The sequence below is a fragment of the Marmota marmota genome, unplaced genomic scaffold (genome assembly GCF_001458135.2).
Source record: "Marmota marmota marmota unplaced genomic scaffold, marMar, whole genome shotgun sequence".
NCBI lineage: Eukaryota > Metazoa > Chordata > Mammalia > Rodentia > Sciuridae > Marmota > Marmota marmota.
Window position 1 is genome coordinate 216,366 of NW_025999962.1, and position 19,776 is coordinate 236,141.

At 57.9% G+C, this 19,776-nt stretch overlaps 1 long non-coding RNA gene across 1 annotated transcript; it reads left to right on the forward strand.

Moving 5' to 3' along the window:
• Positions 1 to 2,561: 2,561 nt before the first annotated feature.
• On the forward strand, positions 2,562 to 5,662 carry LOC125616776. The gene is made up of 2 exons (XR_007347513.1): positions 2,562 to 3,569; positions 3,812 to 5,662. It is a non-coding gene; the product is annotated as an uncharacterized LOC125616776 (long non-coding RNA).
• The last annotated feature ends 14,114 nt before the right edge of the window (positions 5,663 to 19,776 follow it).

Consider the following 19,776-nt stretch of genomic DNA (forward strand, 5'->3'; position numbering starts at 1 on the left):
CGGGCCTAGGGACCGCAGGGGACTGGAAGTTGCCCCTCCAGCGGGTGCTTCAGCACCTGGGGGGCGAGCAGACCAACCCACTCCCTGTGCTACCTGTGGACTTGGTCCCCGTCATCCTGAGAGTGGCAGCAGGTGCCCCTGGCGCTCTTGGTAATGGAGAGTGATTCGCTCACTTTCTGCTGAAAATACAATCTTGGTCAGAAAGTGGAATGTCTGTTTCTCTAGGTTGATTTCATGTCAAAGTCTCCTTCTTCCCTGGGCTCACGGTGTGCAGGGCCACAGGTCAGCTGAGAGAAAGGCAGGCGGTCGGGAGCCCACCCTGCTGGGTCTCTTCCCAGCCTCGTCCTCATGCCGCTCAGCCAGGTCCCTGGGGTTGGAATGGCAGGGAGGGACGTGGGAGCCCGGTGGGGCTGCCAAGCATGGTGGCAGCTTCTCACTGTCCCAGGGCAGGGTGTTGCCGTCAGACTGTCCTCTAGCTGAGTCACCGGGCTGCCCCATGGCCCTGTACCATGAGCCCTTCCAGGGGTCCTCGAGACCAATCTAGGGTGACTCCCCTCTCCCACCATTCTGCTCTCGGGCCCCATTCAGCGTCCCACCTGGCAAAACCCAGGAGGGGCCAGTCCCAGTCGGTCCTCTTGCTGCTGTCATGGACACTGGGCTGTCTCACACACGGGTCCGAGGACAGAGCAGAGTGGGCAGTGGACAGTACTCTAGGTGATACTGCTGCAGAGCAGGGCCTGCTGGGAAGCCAAGGCCACCACCGTCCTCTCTCACCAGTTCTTGGGATCAAGCCAGAAAGATTTCAGACTTGTCACTCAGAATAGCAGGCACGAGGTCTTAGAAGGGATGGGGCAGGGGAAAAGGGGCACACTCCAGAGAGACAGTGGGTCCTCTCAGAGGGGACAGGGGCAGTGGGCCTCTCCTGCCCTCCGAGTTAACCGGGGGTCCCAGGGAGGTTTCCTGAGAGTCCCACCCATGTCCACCTCTTGACTTGACTGACAGCAGGGTGACATCAGCCTTTCAAGTCCCATTATTCATGGTCACTCTAGGTCACTTTGGCCCATGCTGCTCCGTTCTAATTGGAACCTGTGCTTACAGGTTTTACGGTTAGGGGAATCATCCTTATCTCCCTGAGTTCTGGGATCTGGTCTGTGTAAGGGTCACAAAGTCCCCACTTCAGGGTGGCTTGTGTTCTTCTTATCAGCCTTTCTGGCCTGCATTGCTCCTGCAGATAGCAGGTAGTTTGCTGAGAAATGTGACGCATCCTGTTGACTTCAGCCAGGCAGGGCTGCAGGTAAATCGCTTTTTAAAAAGAGGAAGCACGTGGGGGCCAGCACAGTGGGCCCTGTTTATAGAATTATTCCCTGAAATTCTGCCCCCCGCCCCCGTGTCTGTGTGTTCCTGTCTGTGAGATCCAGTCCCGAGCAGTTTCTCCCCTGCCTGCTTCTGTACAACTTGGTAGGTTGGATTTCCAACTCATTAGTCCATTGTAATTAAGTTGTTATTTTTGATTAATTTGTTGACAAAAAAATTGTTGCTAACCTTGTCGTCGTTGGACTGCTGATGACGCAGGCAAAGGTGAATCTATTCCCAAGGCTCTAAGAGTAGCTGGAGAAGCACCGTGGGCTTCCCGCACCTCTGCGAGGGACAGCCTCGCGGGGTCACTGTGGGGAGTGAAGGCGGCGTTGTCTGCACCCCAAAGCAGCCGCGAGAAGCAAGAGATCAAAGACTTCACTCCACCAAGGAGACACCACGGAACCCAACACAAGTCAGAAAAGCAGCGGGGAAGGGGCAGGAACACTGAGGCCCTGGAGAGGAGTGTGGGTGCCAGCAGGTCGCCCTGAGTGTGAGTGGGGAGGAAGGAGAGAGGTCAGTTAACGAGCAAGACCCAGTTTCCACCAGAGGAGCCGTGGCTCACGGGAGCTGTGAGGGTGCCTGCTCCCAGCACACTGGTCTGCTAGTCAGCGGGCCCCCATCCTCTCCAGGAGGCTAGCCAAGTGCCGCTAGAGTCCAGAGCACCACTGAGGCCGCCCATGGCGCAGGCTGCAGGTGACCGCCCCCCTCAGGCAGCCCTGGCCTCTGCTCCCCCAGCGGGAAGGCTTCCAGATGCAAAGCAAACTCCGGCCTGAAGGTAAGTTTCAAGGACTGTGATCCCAGCCTGAGGTCTCGGAGCCGCTCTATAATCGTAGACTGAGATACAGAGAGTCAGGAACCAGGTAGATCTCTACACAAACTGACGTTCAAAAAATGCCCTTCCCCACGAGAGCCAAATGCCTGTTCTCCCCACTGCCCCCCACCCAGGAAATGCTCAGAAGACCTGCATTAGGTCCCGGAGAAGCCACAGCAGATGTAGAAGGATTCACGTCCTGCAAAGGCTGCTCCTGAATCAACAGCATTAAAATTCAAACCCGTGGGAGAAAGATCTTGGAAAATCCCCAAATTGTTGGAAACAAAAGAACACATTTCTAATATCCAATAGGCCAAAGAGGAAAATGAAAGGAAATTTATAATATATATATATTTTTTTAAATTTTAAAACTATCTTCATTTTTATTTATTTATTTTTGTGTGGAGCTGAAGATGGAACCCGGGGCTTCATGCCTGCGAGGTGAGCGCTCCACCCCTGAGCCACCACCCCAGCCCTTAGGATGTATTTTGAATGGAAATTAAATCAAAATAACAGAGATCAAAATTTGCCAGATGCCACCAACGCAGTGACAGGTCCTGCAGGTGAGTGCTGGTGGAAGGAGAGCAATGGCCCCTTGGGACCCACAGGACCAGGTCACACTCAGCCTCGTGTGTTGGAAGAAAGCAAATCGCGAACGAGAGCAGAAGACACGACAGAGAAAGCGACAGGACCGACCCCGGGGCTCTAGAGCTGTTGAAGCACAGTCTGTCTCGCAGAGGGGCTCGGGCAGCGCGTCACGGCGCGTTCTTCATCCCAGAAGCCAAAGCCAGCCCCGCTCTCCCTCCCCCAGGGCAGAGGAACCATGCTTCTCGGTGGCCTTCATGAGGCCACATGTCTGGGACACAAGACACGACACCAAGGCTGTGTGGAAGAAAACCACGGAGCAGTCCTCTCAGAACACGCGGTCAGCAGCGCCAAGCAGGGTCCAGCAGGTGGAGCTCAGCAGAGGGCAACGACGTAGCCTCGTCCCGGGAAGCCAGCCTTCCGCACCCCGAGTCACCGACCTCACTGGCTGGATGAGCACCACGGAGGGAAAGGCATGTGGCACCTCAACTGAGGAAAGAGGCCCAGGATGACACTGGGTAGAAGGTTGGGGGTCCCTGGAGGCAGGGGGCACCGCCCACTCTCACCACGGCTAGTCGGCATGAGGCAAACGCACACGTGTACACACACACACACTCACACACTCAACACTCTCACACACACACAGACACACAGACACACTCACACACTCACACACGTGTGCAAGAGGCTTCTTATCCAAAGGTGAAAGAAGCAGAACTGTATTCAGAGGTGACGTGGGGTCCACGTGGAAATCCAGGGAAATCCACATAAAGGCTGCTGGAGGCCGTAAGCGAGCTCAGCGTCCCTAGGACACAAGGTTAGTATAAGATCAGTCGCGATTTATCAATTACGTTTATGACACCAACCCAGAAAATAAAATTAAAAAATATCTGTAATGATATCAAAATATGAAATACTTGTGCACAATTTGACCTCACGTGAACAAGGCCGAGGCACTCAAATCCTTAAAGCATTTCCCAGAGAAATTAAAGAGGAAGAAGAGAGAATGAATTCATGAGCCAGAAGGTTAAACATTGTTCTCTCCAAACTGGTCTATAGGTTCATACAATCAGCTAAGACCTTATTCGATCTGTTCCGAGAAACCGACCAAGTGATTCTAAAAGTCACTCAGGGAACCTCGCTATGCCCAGCGGCTCTGAGGAACCCGGGTGGAGACACATGGTGTGCACGGGGGCAGCATCGAGGACGGGGAGCCTGGGGAGGAGCTCTGTGCCCCAGCGGAACCACACAGGCAGCCGGAAATAGATCTGTGCCTGGATAACAGCTGGTTTAACAAATTTGCAAAAGCAACTCAATAAAGACAGGGTAGCCTTCCAAGATATGGTGCTGGGACATTTGGATATATACATCCGAAAGAGAGAGAAATGTGATCCATACCTAATTCAAAATGGGTCATATCCTAAAAATATAAAATCTAGACTCTAAAAATTCTTCAGCTTTACATAGGAAAAAAAATCTTCTGTGATCTTGGTTTCGGCAAGTAATTCATAGATATCCTAACCCAAAAGAAAAATCCATCAAGGAAAAACAACAATAAATTGGACTTTGTTGGAATTGAAAACTTTCAAAGATTATTAATATAGTAAACGACCAGCCACAGACAGGGAGGGAGTATGTGTAGGACTAACATTCGGTGAAGAAGTTGTCTCCAGAACTTACCAAGAGCTCTCACAAAGCACAGTAAGAAATGACCACCAGGAAAACACGAACAGAGCATTCCCAGAAGATATTTGGACAGCAAGTAAGAGTGTGAGGACTCATCATGGGCCCCCAGGGAAGGGCACATTGACCCCCAGGACCGTCCACTGCATCCCTGCCAGGGCAGAACAGCCAAGCCCAGACCCTGCCCCCTGCTGGGCTGCCCTGGCGCAGTGGAGCCCCCCGTGTCTGAGGGCACTCCCTCGGAACTCTGCTTGGCCATTTCTCTAACTGGGTTGTGGAGTCTTGGGTCCTGGGGTGACTCAATCCTTTTGTATCAGGAGGAAGTCTGCCCTCCCCAGGTCTGCCCAAGGGACTCTCAACCAAGCACAGCACAGTGGACTCCGAGGGCATCCTGGAAGCAGCAGGAAGAGCCAGCCAGGGGGCGTCCTCTGGCCGGCCCTCTGGGCCCTCTGGTCCACTCACAGGCTCTGGGTTTTTCTGCAGGACTTTGGCTTGAGGACGTCACCAGGACCCTGTGGCCCATCTTCAGGGCTCTCTAATGGCCCCGGTGAATCTTCCTCTGTCCTCGTCCTGTTTTAATCTGTGGAGGGGATGTACCAGAAGCCCCGTTTCCAGCTCCCCGCAGCTCCTTGGCTGACCGCCGCCGCCTGCGCTGAGCGGAGACACTCCGCGGCCAGCTGCTCACACTCTGTGCTTCCTGGTTCCTTCTGGTGACACCCATCAGCATGAAACGCAGAAGCCCTTCACCCTCTTCTCTCACCTGCGCTTACCCTTCTCCAGGGTGATTAGCTCTGAGCTAATCAGGGTTTTTGACTCAGAAAAATGCCTCACTACTGAGTATCTGTTTCTTGAATTCGGAATCTTCCAGCTCCTAATTAGCATAAGACCATTTTATAGTCCAGTAGAGATGATCAAAACGATGTCTGCTTAAGCCAAGAGCACGTTCTCCTTCCCATTCAACCATAATTTGATCAGATTCCAGAGAGGTTCTTTTTTTTTTAACTTTTTTTTTTTTTGGTCCATACTTGTGGAAATGTGAAATAACCAAGCAGTTAAAATTCATGATCTACACTTCTGTGTCATTATTATTGCATTAGCATGAAATTATACTTCTAGTTAGTCATAATTATACTCATAATTATTCAATTTATCACCATAGGTCCTCCCGGAAGTTCTATTGGAGGATTTATTAACATTAATAAATTGTTTTTCTTCATCTCCACGTTATGAATTCTTCTCACGTGTGACATGATCTATTACCCAAAAAATCACAACCAACCCCCAGCACTGGGGGTCCACTCAGCTCGGCTCCTGAGTCTGCAGCCACTGTCACCAGGGAGACGTAGCTTCAGGCCACCACAGCTTGTGGTGGTCCGATGGCTCTCCAAGGGAGGGTTCAGAGAGGACAGGAAACATTCCCTCTGGGCCACCCTGTCTGCCAACAGCCCTGATCCTGGGGCCACTTCCCGCAGCTCAGGACCTGGCCAGGGCCTAGGATCCGGCCGGCTGGGCCCTTCCGTCTTCAGAGCCATCACCACCTCCACGTCCAGCCTGGGACCTCCCCGCTCGGCCTGTTCCTCCCGCCTCCCTGCCAGGCTCAGGGTTCCACCCCGGCTCTGCCCGTCCCCGATGGCCCTCTCTTTGACGGCCACTTGGCCCTTTAGCTGTTGATGGCCCTGAGGAGTGCTGAGGATGCAGGTCGGCCCCCATGTTGTAACAGTGAAGCCCTGACCCTGGGTGGGCCTCTAAGGAAGCACTGAGGGCAGGTGGGTCATCGGTGGCCCTGACCTGGTAGGATTGGTGTCTTCACGAGGCATATGGAGAGCTTGCAGTCTCACTCTGCCACCTGCGGACACTGAGAGGGTGGCCATCTGCGACCCAAGGGACCTCACCCACCATCTTTGCTGTGGACAGTGCAATCTCAAGCATCAGCCTCCAGAACTGTGAGAAAGCAAGTTCCTGTTGCTGAAGCTGCCAGGCGGTGGTGTCCTGCTCTGGCGGCCGAGCAGACTGGTGCAAGGCAGGGCTGGGCCAGCGCTCTGCCCGCTGGTGGACACGCGGCGCCCTGCTCTGTGCTGCCTGCTCACCTGGCTCTCTCGTGCCAAGGTTCTCAGGATGTTTCATTATTACACCTGCCGTCCCAGGAGGCCTGTGCCACTGTCATCCTCTCCACAGAGGAGACAGCTGAGGCCAGCCAAGGGCCCTGGCGGCCAGTGGCAGAGTAGGTCAGGACCACACCGCCCACTGTCTGAGCTGTCCTATGGTCTCTGTCCCTACATACACCCTCAGTCTCCTAGGCCCTGCTGGCCACCTGCTGGCCGATGTGCCCCTGCTGACCCAGGAACACAGGAGCGGGCGGCTGCAGGCCTGAGGCCCACACCTCCCTGCTGTGCAGCGTCCTCATGGGGCCCCTCTCTGTGTTTTGGGTGGAGAGGACCCTGAGCCACTGTGGGGTTGCTCTCCCCTGAAAGGTGGCTCGGGACTCATCTTCTGTCTACCAAATTCAACTCAAGGTCCCCAGATTGGCACTCACTGGGCACCTCTGCTGTGTGCAGTGCTCTGATGGGCAACTGCTGTCCACCAAAGGCTGCCAGTGATCTAGGCGGGTGCTCCCTGGGTGGAGTGTCCTCAGTGAACCTCCTGGGTCCCCAGTGCTGCCCTCCTCTGGCCACCACCTGCAAAGGGCTTAGAAAAGGTGCTTCCCAAACAGGGTTCCACAAACGCCCCGCTCCGTGTTCTGGGGTATGGAACATCCTGGACTCGGCAGTGGGTTTGTGCACAGGCTTCTGGCTCTGTTCTTGTCCCTGCTCCTCAGGCCTTGAGGGAAGCCGGAGGGGGCCCAGAGCCCGACATGCCTCAGCCCCCGCCCAGGGAGCCTGCCGTCAGGGCGGCTCAGGATGGGCCTGCTCCGGGAACTTCTTCCATGATTCATTCTGCTGTGGGCGAGTGTCTCGCTGCCTTTATTTACATAGCTGCAGGGTGAGGAGACAGTGAGAGTAATGAAGAGCATTAAACAAAAATACATAATGAACGACGCCTGGGCCCCGCTCTTCTTGAAGTGCGGCTCCGTGCTGCAGGAGGCCGGTCAGGTGGTTCTCCCTGCAGCTCAGCTCTCTCTGCACAGCAGTGCGTCTGAAGGAGCCGACCCGGGGTGAGGCAGGCCCGAGACCTGGAGAGCCATCGCAGGGTCCCACCTGGGTCGCCTGAAGGCTCAGGGTGGCCCAAAGTCCCTGTCCATCACAGCAAGGGAGCGGCTAGCGGCCTGGGGTGAACCTGCCCTCCGGGGCTGACAGAACCTATCTGGGTTTCTCCCAGGCTGGGAGGGCCAGTGCAGGGAGAAGGCTCCCACAGTGGCCCCCTGAGTGGACACGTAGCAAGGCTGGGGGGGGCATGGGCTGAACCTGCAGGACTCCGAGCTGGCCCTGTCCATCAGCCTGTGGTCCTCTGGTGCCCACTGGGGGATCCACAGGACTTGGGGCCCACTTGGGGCTTCTGAGCCTGTGCTTGGACAGAGCTGTGTCCTTTTCTGGTCTGGACACAGACACCAAACTCAGGGATCAATCTGAGGAAAGGAAAAATACCGCCACTGTTTCAATTTTCATTATCCCAGGAAGCAGACACCTCACGTGGCCCACATTGTCCTTTCTCTATCATTGAACACAGGACACGAACACTCACGCAGAGGTTGTGTGGTCTGTGGGGACCAGCATTGGGCTGATGTGGTTGGTTACAGGTTCACCCCCCTACCTACACCCACCCGACCATCCACCCATCTATCTATAATCCACCTATCCATCTATCCATCCATCCATCCACCCATCCACCCATCCATCCATCCATCCATCCATCCACCCATCCACCCATCCAAAAATCCATCCGTCCATCTGTCCGTCCGTCCGTCCGTCCGTCCGTCCATCCATCCATCCACCCACCCACCCATCCACCCATCCAAAAATCCGTCCGTCCGTCCATCCATCCATCCATCCATCCATCCATCCATCCATCTGTCCATCCATCCACCCACCCACCCATCCAACCATCCATTCATCTATCCATCCATCTATCCAATGCCTGGCTGAAGTTGAGGATGGGGAAAAGTGGCCAGGTAGGAATGCCCAACCCCTGGACATTAGACAAAGGGGTTTAGGGAGAGCAGACTGGGGGCCTGGAGATTCCTATCATCCTGGGGAGGTGCCCACTTGCCTGGCAGGCACCTCTTGGGGCACAATTGTGTCAGGGGAGTCCTCCCAGACATTTGTTGGCAGTAGGAAGGGCTGGGGTTCTTCCTGGAAGCCCCAGGAGTCCTCTCCTGCCCTGCTGTGCTGGGAAGTGTGTGTCCTTCATCTTCAAGGTCAAGAAAGGAGCATGGAGATGTGTCCCCTTGAAGGGTCAATATCACTCCACAGTCCACCATGGTGTCAGCTTCCTGTGTCCTAACCTCTCAGCCTTTTCCAAGTGGCCAGTGCCCAAGGCCCATGGGGCACTCTGGGGACTGTGAGGGTCCCTGGGGCCCCATGGCAGGGAGCCCCACCCCAGCCAGAGCAGCTGCTCGCCTCCCGGCTCTTGCTTGAGGACGATCCTAGAGGCCTGGACTTTGCAATGTGCAGAGAAGAGAGGCCTAGAGAAGAGAAAGGACCCTGAGGGAGGGAGGGTTATGAGGCCTGGGCCTTTCCTGTGGGTGGGGAGGGTGGCTCAGGAGGGCCCTGCTCCAGGCTGTGTCCTGCATGAGCTCAGGCCCAGGCCCTAGAGCCCAAGCTCTTGTGGTGAGACCCTGAGGATAGCTGGGACCCATGGGGACAGGGCTCTGGAGGACAAGGCCAGCTCTGTGGAAGTGGTGAGCCTCCACCTTTTCACAGAGGGAAATTGGCACCTATAGCCTCCTGGGAGAGCCTCCAGGTCCCTTCTTGAAGGGCCCTCTCCTGACCTGGGATGTCCTCCAGGTGCCCTAGAAACTCCACCTCTGGGACATTCAAGGCACCCACAGGTCACTTGGCCTTTTCCTCACCTGGTAGCTCTGGCTGTGGGCCCTGGGGTCCTGGAGCCCCCCCCGCCCCAATGCACCCTCAGTGCTCCCCAGTGGACAAGCAGGCCACCGTCCCCTCCACAAGGGTGGCCTCCAAGCCTCATCCTGCCAGGGATGCCTCGGGGGCTTCTACCTGTGAAGGGCTCGTTCCAGGTCCCGCTCCCCTGAGGCTGCGTCTGCTGCCCCCATCCATGGAGGCCTACAGGCAGAGGGGGTGTGGCTAGCTGGCCGTGTGGCCACACGTCCTCTCTCCCCACTGCACACGGGTGGACCGGTGCCTCAGTGGGACACGGACAGGTCCTGGGCTCTGAGCCAGTGTTTTAAACATAGAGATTTTTACTCATTTGAAAGGTGCAGGGTCCACGAACCACACAGCAGCCAAGGAGAGTCCACTGGCCGGCATCACAGCGTGTCCTACGCGCGTTCACCATGCGAGTCAGCTGGCGCCGGCTGACAGTCGTGCAGAAATTGCAAATGCTTTAGAACGCATCTCAAGCTGGGAGTGTCTCTAAGTGTGGGTGCACTGTCTCGGAGCAGGGTGGAGCCCGACTGCACTTAGCCTTGACGGGATGAGCGCGCTCTTAGTGGTGGGCTTTGTCTGGTAATGTGAGCCCAGGCTACTGATGCCCCTTGTTCCCTGGGCCTCATCTCTGTGCCCTCAACAAAGAATTTAAAGGGCCAAGTGCCTCCCCGTGTCCTGGAGAGGCGGGTGGCGTCATTCCTATCTTCTTACTTTTCCTCCTGAATATGGGATGTGAGGTGCGGATCACTTTTAAATTATATTCCCAGATGATAAACCAGCAGCCCAGAATATGCAGCCATGTAATTGAATCGAGATGAAAACGTTAATGCAGAAAGGATGACCAGCGGGCAGCTATTTTGGGACCATCGCTGAAGTGACCGAAGCAGTGGACTCGATTTCATCGGAGAAGCTCTGCACCCATTACCATCTTAGTAAAAAATGGGCTAATTCGGGACGCAGCCCGTGCCATTACACTCTGGACCCAAATGTGGCTGTCAGTGCCCCGGGACGGATGAGGCGGCCTATTTTTATCATCTGTCCACCTCCGGCTGAGGCAGGACTGTTGCTTCTCCCAGCCCTCGGGTGTCCAGGGGCACAGGGTTGTGAGAAGCCGTGTCTTGCGAAGCTCCCTTGGCTGGCGGGCAGGGCCGAGGGCCACTGTGGCAAGGTGGTGGGCCAAGCCCCATAGAGGCGGCCAGAGGGTGAAAACTGCTTCCTCTCACAAGGACGGGGTGCCCAGGTGGGCTGCCTGACGGACAAGCGGAAAACCTCCGCCCTTCCTGCTCTTCCCTTTGACTAACCTCCAGAGTTGTGGGGAAACAGCCCTGTGTCTGGAAGCATCTGGATTCCGGCTGGAACCCTGCTGGAGTCTCCCCTGGACGGTGGCACTGCCCATCGTAGTAGAGTCAGAAGAGCCTCCTTCGCCAAATGCTAAACAGCACCACCTGAAGACGCTTACAGGGAGAAGCTCCAAGGGACTTAACTAGATCACCTCCGAGAGTTGGTGCACCTGGGGGACCCGCCCACCAGCACCAGGCGGAGAGACGTGAACCGAGGTCAGCAGAGCTCAGGCTGTGACCAGCCAGACGCCGCTTCTCCTCCAGGGCTCCGGTTTGCTCTGATGAGGGACCTGGAGCTCCCACATGGCCTGGGGCTGTCTGGGGCTGTCCCTTGAGACTCAGGTCTGGGCCCCCAGTGGAGGGGCTGCACCCACTCAGCCAACCGTTCTAGCAGGGTCCACAGCTGGTCCTGGAGGTCGGAGAGATGGCAGGACTGGTGGGCAGGGCCCTCTGCAGTCTGCTCCTGCCGGTCCAGGTGAGTTCAGCTCAGGGAGGCCCTGAGACCCCGGGCTGCTCCCTTAGAGCCTGCTGTGGGCTCATTTCCCTGCAAGGAGAGGCCTGCCCTCTCCACTGTCCATCACCAGAGGCAGGAGGTGGCCAACAGGCCAGGATGTTAAAGTGCACATGTGAGCCAGGTGTCCCCAGAGAAACGGAACCAAGAGGTGCCTCCTTCCTGGCTCTTTTTACACACACACAAACGCACACACTCACACGCACACATACTCACACTCACCCACACCCACTCACACACACTCACATGCACAAAAACTCACACACTCACACACACATGCTCACTCACTCACACACACGCACACTCACACACATGCTCATCACACACTACACACACCCACACACACCCATACACACTCACACACACACTCACATGCACACAAACTCACACACACATGCTCACTCACTCACACACTCACACCCACACACACCCATACACACTCACACACACACACTCATATGCACACAAACTCACACACACATGCTCACTCACTCACACACTCACACCCACACACACCCATACACACTCACACACACACACTCATATGCACACAAACTCACACACACATGCTCACTCACTCACACACTCACACCCACACACACCCATACACACTCACACACACACACTCATATGCACACAAACTCACACACACATGCTCACTCACTCACACACTCACACCCACACACACCCATACACACTCACACACACACACTCATATGCACACAAACTCACACACACATGCTCACTCACTCACACACTCACACCCACACACACCCATACACACTCACACACACACACTCATATGCACACAAACTCACACACACATGCTCACTCACTCACACACTCACACCCACACACACCCATACACACTCACACACACACACTCATATGCACACAAACTCACACACACATGCTCACTCACTCACACACTCACACCCACACACACCCATACACACTCACACACACACACTCATATGCACACAAACTCACACACACATGCTCACTCACTCACACACTCACACCCACACACACCCATACACACTCACACACACACACTCATATGCACACAAACTCACACACACATGCTCACTCACTCACACACTCACACCCACACACACCCATACACACTCACACACACACACTCATATGCACACAAACTCACACACACATGCTCACTCACTCACACACTCACACCCACACACACCCATACACACTCACACACACACACTCATATGCACACAAACTCACACACACATGCTCACTCACTCACACACTCACACCCACACACACCCATACACACTCACACACACACACTCATATGCACACAAACTCACACACACATGCTCACTCACTCACACACTCACACCCACACACACCCATACACACTCACACACACACACTCATATGCACACAAACTCACACACACATGCTCACTCACTCACACACTCACACCCACACACACCCATACACACTCACACACACACACTCATATGCACACAAACTCACACACACATGCTCACTCACTCACACACTCACACCCACACACACCCATACACACTCACACACACACACTCATATGCACACAAACTCACACACACATGCTCACTCACTCACACACTCACACCCACACACACCCATACACACTCACACACACACACTCACATTCACACAAACTCACACACACACACATGCTCACTCACTCACACACACACACACTCACACACCCACACATTCACACGCACAGACACTCACACACTCACACACACTCACACACTCACTCACAGCTTTGCCGTAAGCCGTAAGCCCTTGCACTCAAGGAGGCCAGAGGGCCCCAAGACTCTCTGGTGGTGGCTGCTGTGAGCTCCCCTCCAAGGCGGGAGAAAGGAAGGTCCTGGTTTGAAGGCCACCGTGGGGAGGTGCTGCTGTCCACAGTTCAGGGGATAAATGTTCCTTTAGACAGAACAGGGACCCAGAATGACACTGGCCCCACGTCTGGATAGTGGGTAGCCCGGTGGAGTCGGCACTTAAGTGACCCTCACAGACCCCACCTGAGAGCCAGGTCCCTGTGTCCCTCTCTGAGGTTACGGGGCATGCTTCTGCACTGTCCTCGGAGTCCTTCCAGGTCCCCCTTGCCTGCCGTGAGTCCTATGCTGGCGTCTCCCCAAGTGATGGAAGAAGATGGAATTGGAGCTGTGAGCCTGGGCCGCCGTCCCCCGTGTGAGGTGGGGGCTGTGGGAGGGGAGCCGCCCCCAGGGGCAGCAAGGGGAAGGAATCAGGGTCCTCAGGCCCAGCGAGGCCCTGCAGCCCACCAGGCCCGGCCTGCAGGACCCTGGGCAGGAACGGGGGCTTCACTGCTGAGGGCCTTCTCGTCCAGTTGGCACAGTGGGGACCGTTGTGCGTGTGGCTCCACAGTGAAAGGAAGGTCCCCTGTGTGGTTGCTGGAGTCCCCAGGATGGTGGGGAGCTGCTCATCCCCCGTGGACCTGGCTTGGCCTCTTCTTCCTTGCCGGTGTCCAGTAGGTATGAGGCTGGGCTCTGTGGGAGTGGGGGACACCCCAGGACAGGGAGCAGGGTGGACAAAGTCACGGAGGCCAGTGCCGGGGAGGCCTGCCTGGGAGCAGCCAGGACGTGGAGGTGGAGACCCACATGTTGGTCTGCGCGTCCCAGACAGCATCACAGCGTCACCTGGCCATGCCAGGTGGGGTCCCTGACGCCCACCAAGGCTCTAGAACCAGGGCTCTGCACTGTGGCCAGGCTGGTCCCAGATGGAACTCTCACGGAGGACGTGGTCAGGTGGCTGGTGTGGAAGACGAGAAGCCCCTGACGGAAACAGAGGAGCCCAAGATTTGCCACAAGGACCAGCCTCCGGAGTGGGAGGAGGAGTCCGGGCCTCCCTGCCGTTCCACGAGCCCCCGAGCCTCCCCGTTCCTACTCCTGGCTCCCAGGGGCACCGCTCCTCCTGCTCAGGAGAGGAGCCCCACCCCTCCTAGCGGGGGGGGGGGGCTGTAGGGCCTGGAAAGGCCTGGGAGGCCCACCCCCATCTCCTGGCGCCCAGTCAGTCTGACCAGTGATGGACTGTGCAGAATCCGTGGCATTTCCCATCAGCCGTCTGTCCATGGTCCCAGGCACACTGTAGAGACACCTGGGTGTCCTGGGAGCTGGGAGTCTGGAGGGGCTTGCTGGGTCTGGCTCACAGAAGCACCAGCCCTAGGCAGCTCATCTTCTCTGTGATTCAAGGGCACTGTCCAGCTAATGGCCAACACACAGGCCCGTTGCTGGGCAGGGAGATCTCTGGGCACTTGTCTTGGGTTGACAGCTGACGTCTGCAGTACCAGGTTCCACCCATCCAGCTGGGGTCACCCACAAAACACCAAGGCTGCCCATGCTGCTTCTGTGTGACCTGCCTGGGCAGAGCAGGCCACGTCTCACCACCCCAGCTCCGAGCTCGTGACCTCCAGCCCCTGTGAGCACGAGGTGCACTCTGCTCTCTTAGGGTCCTCGGGTCCTCTGTCTTCTCCCTGCTTGTGTCTTTACCTCTGTGTCCTCGATGGTGGAAAGGCTCCTTCATCCTGTGTGTGCCTCTGCCCTGGGTCCCCACTTGGCACGGCTCCCAGCAGCTTGCCCTGGGCTCCGAGTCGTGGGACCCAGCCCAGCCCTCGCACCCTCTCTGAGCAGGCTCTGCTCTGCCACCTGTTTTCTCGCCTGTGAGCTGGGAGGACACGCCTGCTGGGCCTGCCTGGCTGGGGGAGCCAAGGACAGAGGACACGGGCGGGAGCAGCCCTGCACCCACCTGGGGCGAGCAGTCCCCACCCTGTGGGACACACATTGCTGTTGTTCAAGATGCTCAGCTATGGTGGTCTGTGGTGGCAGCTGAGCTGACCAAGATGATGTTCAGTGTGCCATCTGGCCTAGCTCATAGGGGGACATTTGAAGAATGTCACTGGCCCCTTCCCGTTGCACTCCCTCAGCCCACGCCCCAGGGGGTCGGCTCTCTTCTCTATTAGAGGCCACAGTTCCCAGGGTCCCAGGGCTGCATCAATCCTTCCTCTGGAGGAGGCCAGGCATGGTCACCTCTACATGTCACCTGCCGGTGCACAGGTGTGAAGGCACAGGAGACTGGAGCTTGCTGCAGGGTTTGTGCACATGATGGGACGGGCTCATTTCATTTGGAAGGTCAAGTCCACATAGGGGAGCAATGAGCTGAGCCCAGAGAGGGCGAGGAGACTGGGCTGCAGTCTGCGGGGCTCTAGGGGTGCAGGGGCTGAAGGCTGCGTCCACACAGCAGAGAGAGGAGAGAAGCAGTTCTGCACCCCAGGCTGCGGGGGGTCCCCAGGTGGGAGTGCTGCAGAGTCCTGGGGAGCTGCTGGTGCCCGAGCCGTCACAGGAGAGCGAGGCACCAGAGGCCTTGAACAGGGAGTGCCCGCCCTGGGCCCGGCTCCTACTCAGCAGCAGGCCGGACATGCTGAACTGACCTGGCCCTGCCGGCCACCCAGGAGCCTGCCGGGCTTGTGAGGGCAGAAGAGTGCCTCCTTGAGTTTAGGAAAATACAAAACTAAAGAGAAAAGGCAAAGCTGCCAGAGACTCAGAGTCACAGCACACCACTGTCTGGCCACTGGGGCCTGGCGTCCCTGCGAGCCGGGGCAGGAGCAAATCCCGCTCCCCACGTGTGTGGGGCAGGCACTTTCCGTTGGTCCTTCCTAAAGCTTCACGTGGGGGCTGCAGTCCCTGCCCTTGCTCTGGGCAATGGTGGTGGGGTCTCCAGATGAGGCCCTGTGAAAACGGTTCCTCAGCTCAACGCTGGTGACCAGCAGCTGCATGTCCATCTGGAGCCCCTCTCCACTCCTCAGGTGCCACCTGGGTATGTCACCCCAGAACCACATGGACAGCTCTGCCCAGTCCTGCCGTCACCACAAGGAGCCACATCCTCGGCTGGGCTTGAAATCTGCACGAGTGCCCTGGACTTTAGTCCCCCTGAGTGCCCGTCAGCTGGCCAAAGCATCCTGAAGAAGGGCCACAGAGGGGCACTGGGGCCACCACTGGGCCAACCCGGCTGAACCTGCAGGACGAGTGCAGAGCTCCCCGCAGGCTGAGTGGTGTCACCTGCTGGCCTAGGCCGCCAGGAAGCCAGGCGGGAAGGGAGGATCCAGAGCCCCAGGCCTGCAGCCACATCCCAGATGGAAAGGAGAGGACACTAGGAGTTTGCTCTTGGCCTGTCGACCTGCCCCCGTGCACCCTCCTCCTCCCACGGCCACCCTTGCTGAGGCCTGGGGGGTGGAGACCAAGCAAGGAGATGCCAGGAGTGAATGGACACCGCCCTGCCTCTTGTCCACCAGGTGGGGAGAACCCCAGCAGGGCAGGTTCCTCGAAGCCCTCAGAACGGACCCCTCTTGGAAGCTCGCTGCCAGCCCTGGCCGAGTGTGTGGCCATGTCCCTCTCCTGCCTCGCGTGGGCAGGAATCTGACTTGGGTGAGGCCCTGAGGTCTGGGCAGGTCTGCAGAGATGGCAGCTGTGGCCGGGGAGGCTGCACACACTGGGCCCCCGAGACCAGGGGAGAGCATCGTCCAGGGGGCCAGCGGCTCCCCGGGTCAGCTGGCTGCTGGGAGGAAGCCCTGTTCACGTCCTTCCTTTTGGAAGCAATGGCGGTCTGGCATCTGCTCACTCTGGTGTTGGTCTTGCTGCTGGACTGACGGTCTCGTGGTGATTCCGGTGTCAGACCCACTTCTGATTCTGGTTCCACGGGACTCAGACCTTCCGGTGCATTAAGTGGAAGTATTTGCAAAGAGCGTGACCCGCAGTGAGTGGTCAGACCTCGGAGATGCCACTGACTCTCCAGCCTTGTGCCACGTTCGTCCCTCCAGAGGAGGTGCAGCGCCGCCCAGGTTCCTGTGCCCGAATTGCAAATCTGAGGATCTGTTTTGCTTCAGAACTTCTTGGAACCATGCAAGGTTTGTACTGAAGTACCCTCGGACATCCATGTAGCAATATCCGTTTTATTTGCAAGGACCCTTTCCTGCAGGGTGGCCGTGGTGGCACCACAGCAGCCTGCCTGTGCGTCCTTCTCCCACCCGTGGATCTCCTGGGTCAGGACGCGTTTCCTCATCCTTCAGCTGCCGAGGGCAGCCTGGCCCCTGCAGCCCTGGGGCTCCTCTCCCCCCAGTGAGACCTGTGTGTGGAGAGCTTCTCTCTGATTTTGTAGGAGAACGGGAACTCGCCCCTCCCTCCGGCTCTCGGCTGATTTCCCTTGGGATTTGAAATACAGGAACAGATAAATTTCCCAAGAAGTGCCGGGAAGGAGCCATGCGAAAGGCTCCCTCTCCCCGCTCCCCATCTGGGCGGCCGGGGTACAGGTGTCCTACTCCATGCTGCCCACGCGGAGCTCTCCTCTGCACCAGTCGGGGGTCAGCTTGCCCTGAGACATCCGCAGTCTCACCCTGCTGGCCCCCCCCAGTGTCCTCCTGGCTAGAGAGCCATGGGCAGGGAGAACCAGCCCAGGCAGATGGCCTGCAGGACCTTGCTGGCCACCTGCGCTGGCCTCCACATGGCCTCTTTTCTGCTGTGTCCTGTGGCCACTCCACAACCTTCTACCCCAGTAGCAAAAGAGAGGGGAGAAGGAGGCCAGGTCCCAATATTCCCTTTGAGGGCCTACGCCTAGTGACCTGGAGACCTCCCCTGGGCCCCACCTCTTAAAGCTGCCCACCACCCCAGTGGTGCCGAGCTGGGGACGCAGCCTCCAACACCTGGCTTCTGGGGGACTTAAGGTCCTAACTACGGCAGGTTCCAGGAAGATGCTCTAGACTGGGCCCTAGGGGTGGTCTGCCTTGCTGCGTCCCCCGGCTGCTCTGAGGCCTGGCCACTGTGCCCAGGCTGGCTGTCACCCCCCACCACCTCTGCCCCTGGCTGTCCTGCTGCTGATCCTTGCTGCACCCGAGGCCCATCTGGGTTTCCGGCCTGCCTCCCAGCTGGCCCCTTCCACCCAGACCTCAGCCTCTGCGTCGGCTCCTCCGTGGGGCCCCCTGGCCCTCTCCAGCTGCACCCTTCACCTCCTGCCCAGCACCTGTCACTCTGGGCCCCTTTTCACAAGTCAGCTGGCTGCCCAGGTCCCTCTCATGGCTCTGCCCACCCTGCACAGCTCCTGCCCACAGTAGGTGCTCAGGAGGAGGCTGCCATTGGTTCAGGCCTGGGTGGGGTGGTCTCCGTTTAACCTGCCAGGGTCCCCAGGGGGGAAGGCAGCAGAGGGCCAATCTCTGTTCCTCCTGCAGCTGGGCTCCAGAACGCCGGGCTCGCTGGCCACAGGCCTCCTGGATCTGCCCCTCCTCCCAGGTGCTCAGGCCTCAGGACTCAGAGTCATGCTGCAGCTGCCCTGGCCCTCAGCCTCTGCCACAGGACCCAGCTGCCCTCATGCCTCCTGCCCTCTGTCACCTCCACCTGCCATCCATCACCACCTATTGATCATCTCCTTTCCCTGCCTCACTTCTCAGCCACCGTGTACCCATAGGCCTGGTGTCGAGGAGGCTCTGAGGCCACTGGTGGGTGGAGGCCCTGAGAAGGCTGGCCTCACTCCCAACAGCTGGTGAGTGCAGTGCCCCCCAAGGAGCTGCTGTCCCACTGGGGCTCGTGTTGACGAGTGCTGAGCAGCCCAGGACACGAGGGAAACTGGCAACACAGTGGCCTCAGGTGGCCAGCACGTGCCGTGTGCATCGTGGTCCCGGGCAGCTGGATGACAGGGTGGCCAGGCGCAGCCATGCCTTCCGCTTCCTTCCTTTGTGTGGCCTGTGGAAGAGATTCAGAAGGAGCCCGTCTTGATGGACCCGTCCCAACCTGCACCTCGGGAGGCGGTGGCTCTGGGGCCTGCGGGGCGTGCGGGGCTCTCCTGCGGTGCCACGGAGGAGGCCTGGCAGCTTGGCAGGCGTGTCTGACCTGGTGTCACCGCAGGTGACGTTGACGGGTGGCTGCGTCTGCTCCTGGGAAGGAGGCTGGCCTTCTCACGCCACGCTTTCCAGGGCGGGCCTCTGTGCTGGGCAGTCGCCCCACACGGGCAGGGATTTCAGGGCTCCTTCCTGGGTCACTCCCGGTGACGGCATCACACTGGTCCAGCAGGAGAACGACGCCCACCCCGGCGTTGACGGCTGAGGACTGGTGGGCGTGAGCTGCCTGGGGGAACGGTCTCTCTGACCCTGTCCTCTGGGTAGGCCTGTTGAGAGCCACAGCCGAAGGGGCCCCAGCAAACTTCTAGCTGCCAGCAAACTTCCAGCTGCCGGCTGATGATTGGCTCACAGCGGCCCCAGCAACATCTAGCTGATTGGCTCCTCTGCGGTGATGCTCATTGGGCTGTTTCCCTGCCCTTTCAGACCACGGAGCTGCTCATTGGGGGACTTTTTTGGCTCCGCCCACGTGACCCAGCCAATCGGCCTCAAGAGCAGGAGGATTGTGGGAGGTGGAGAGAAGC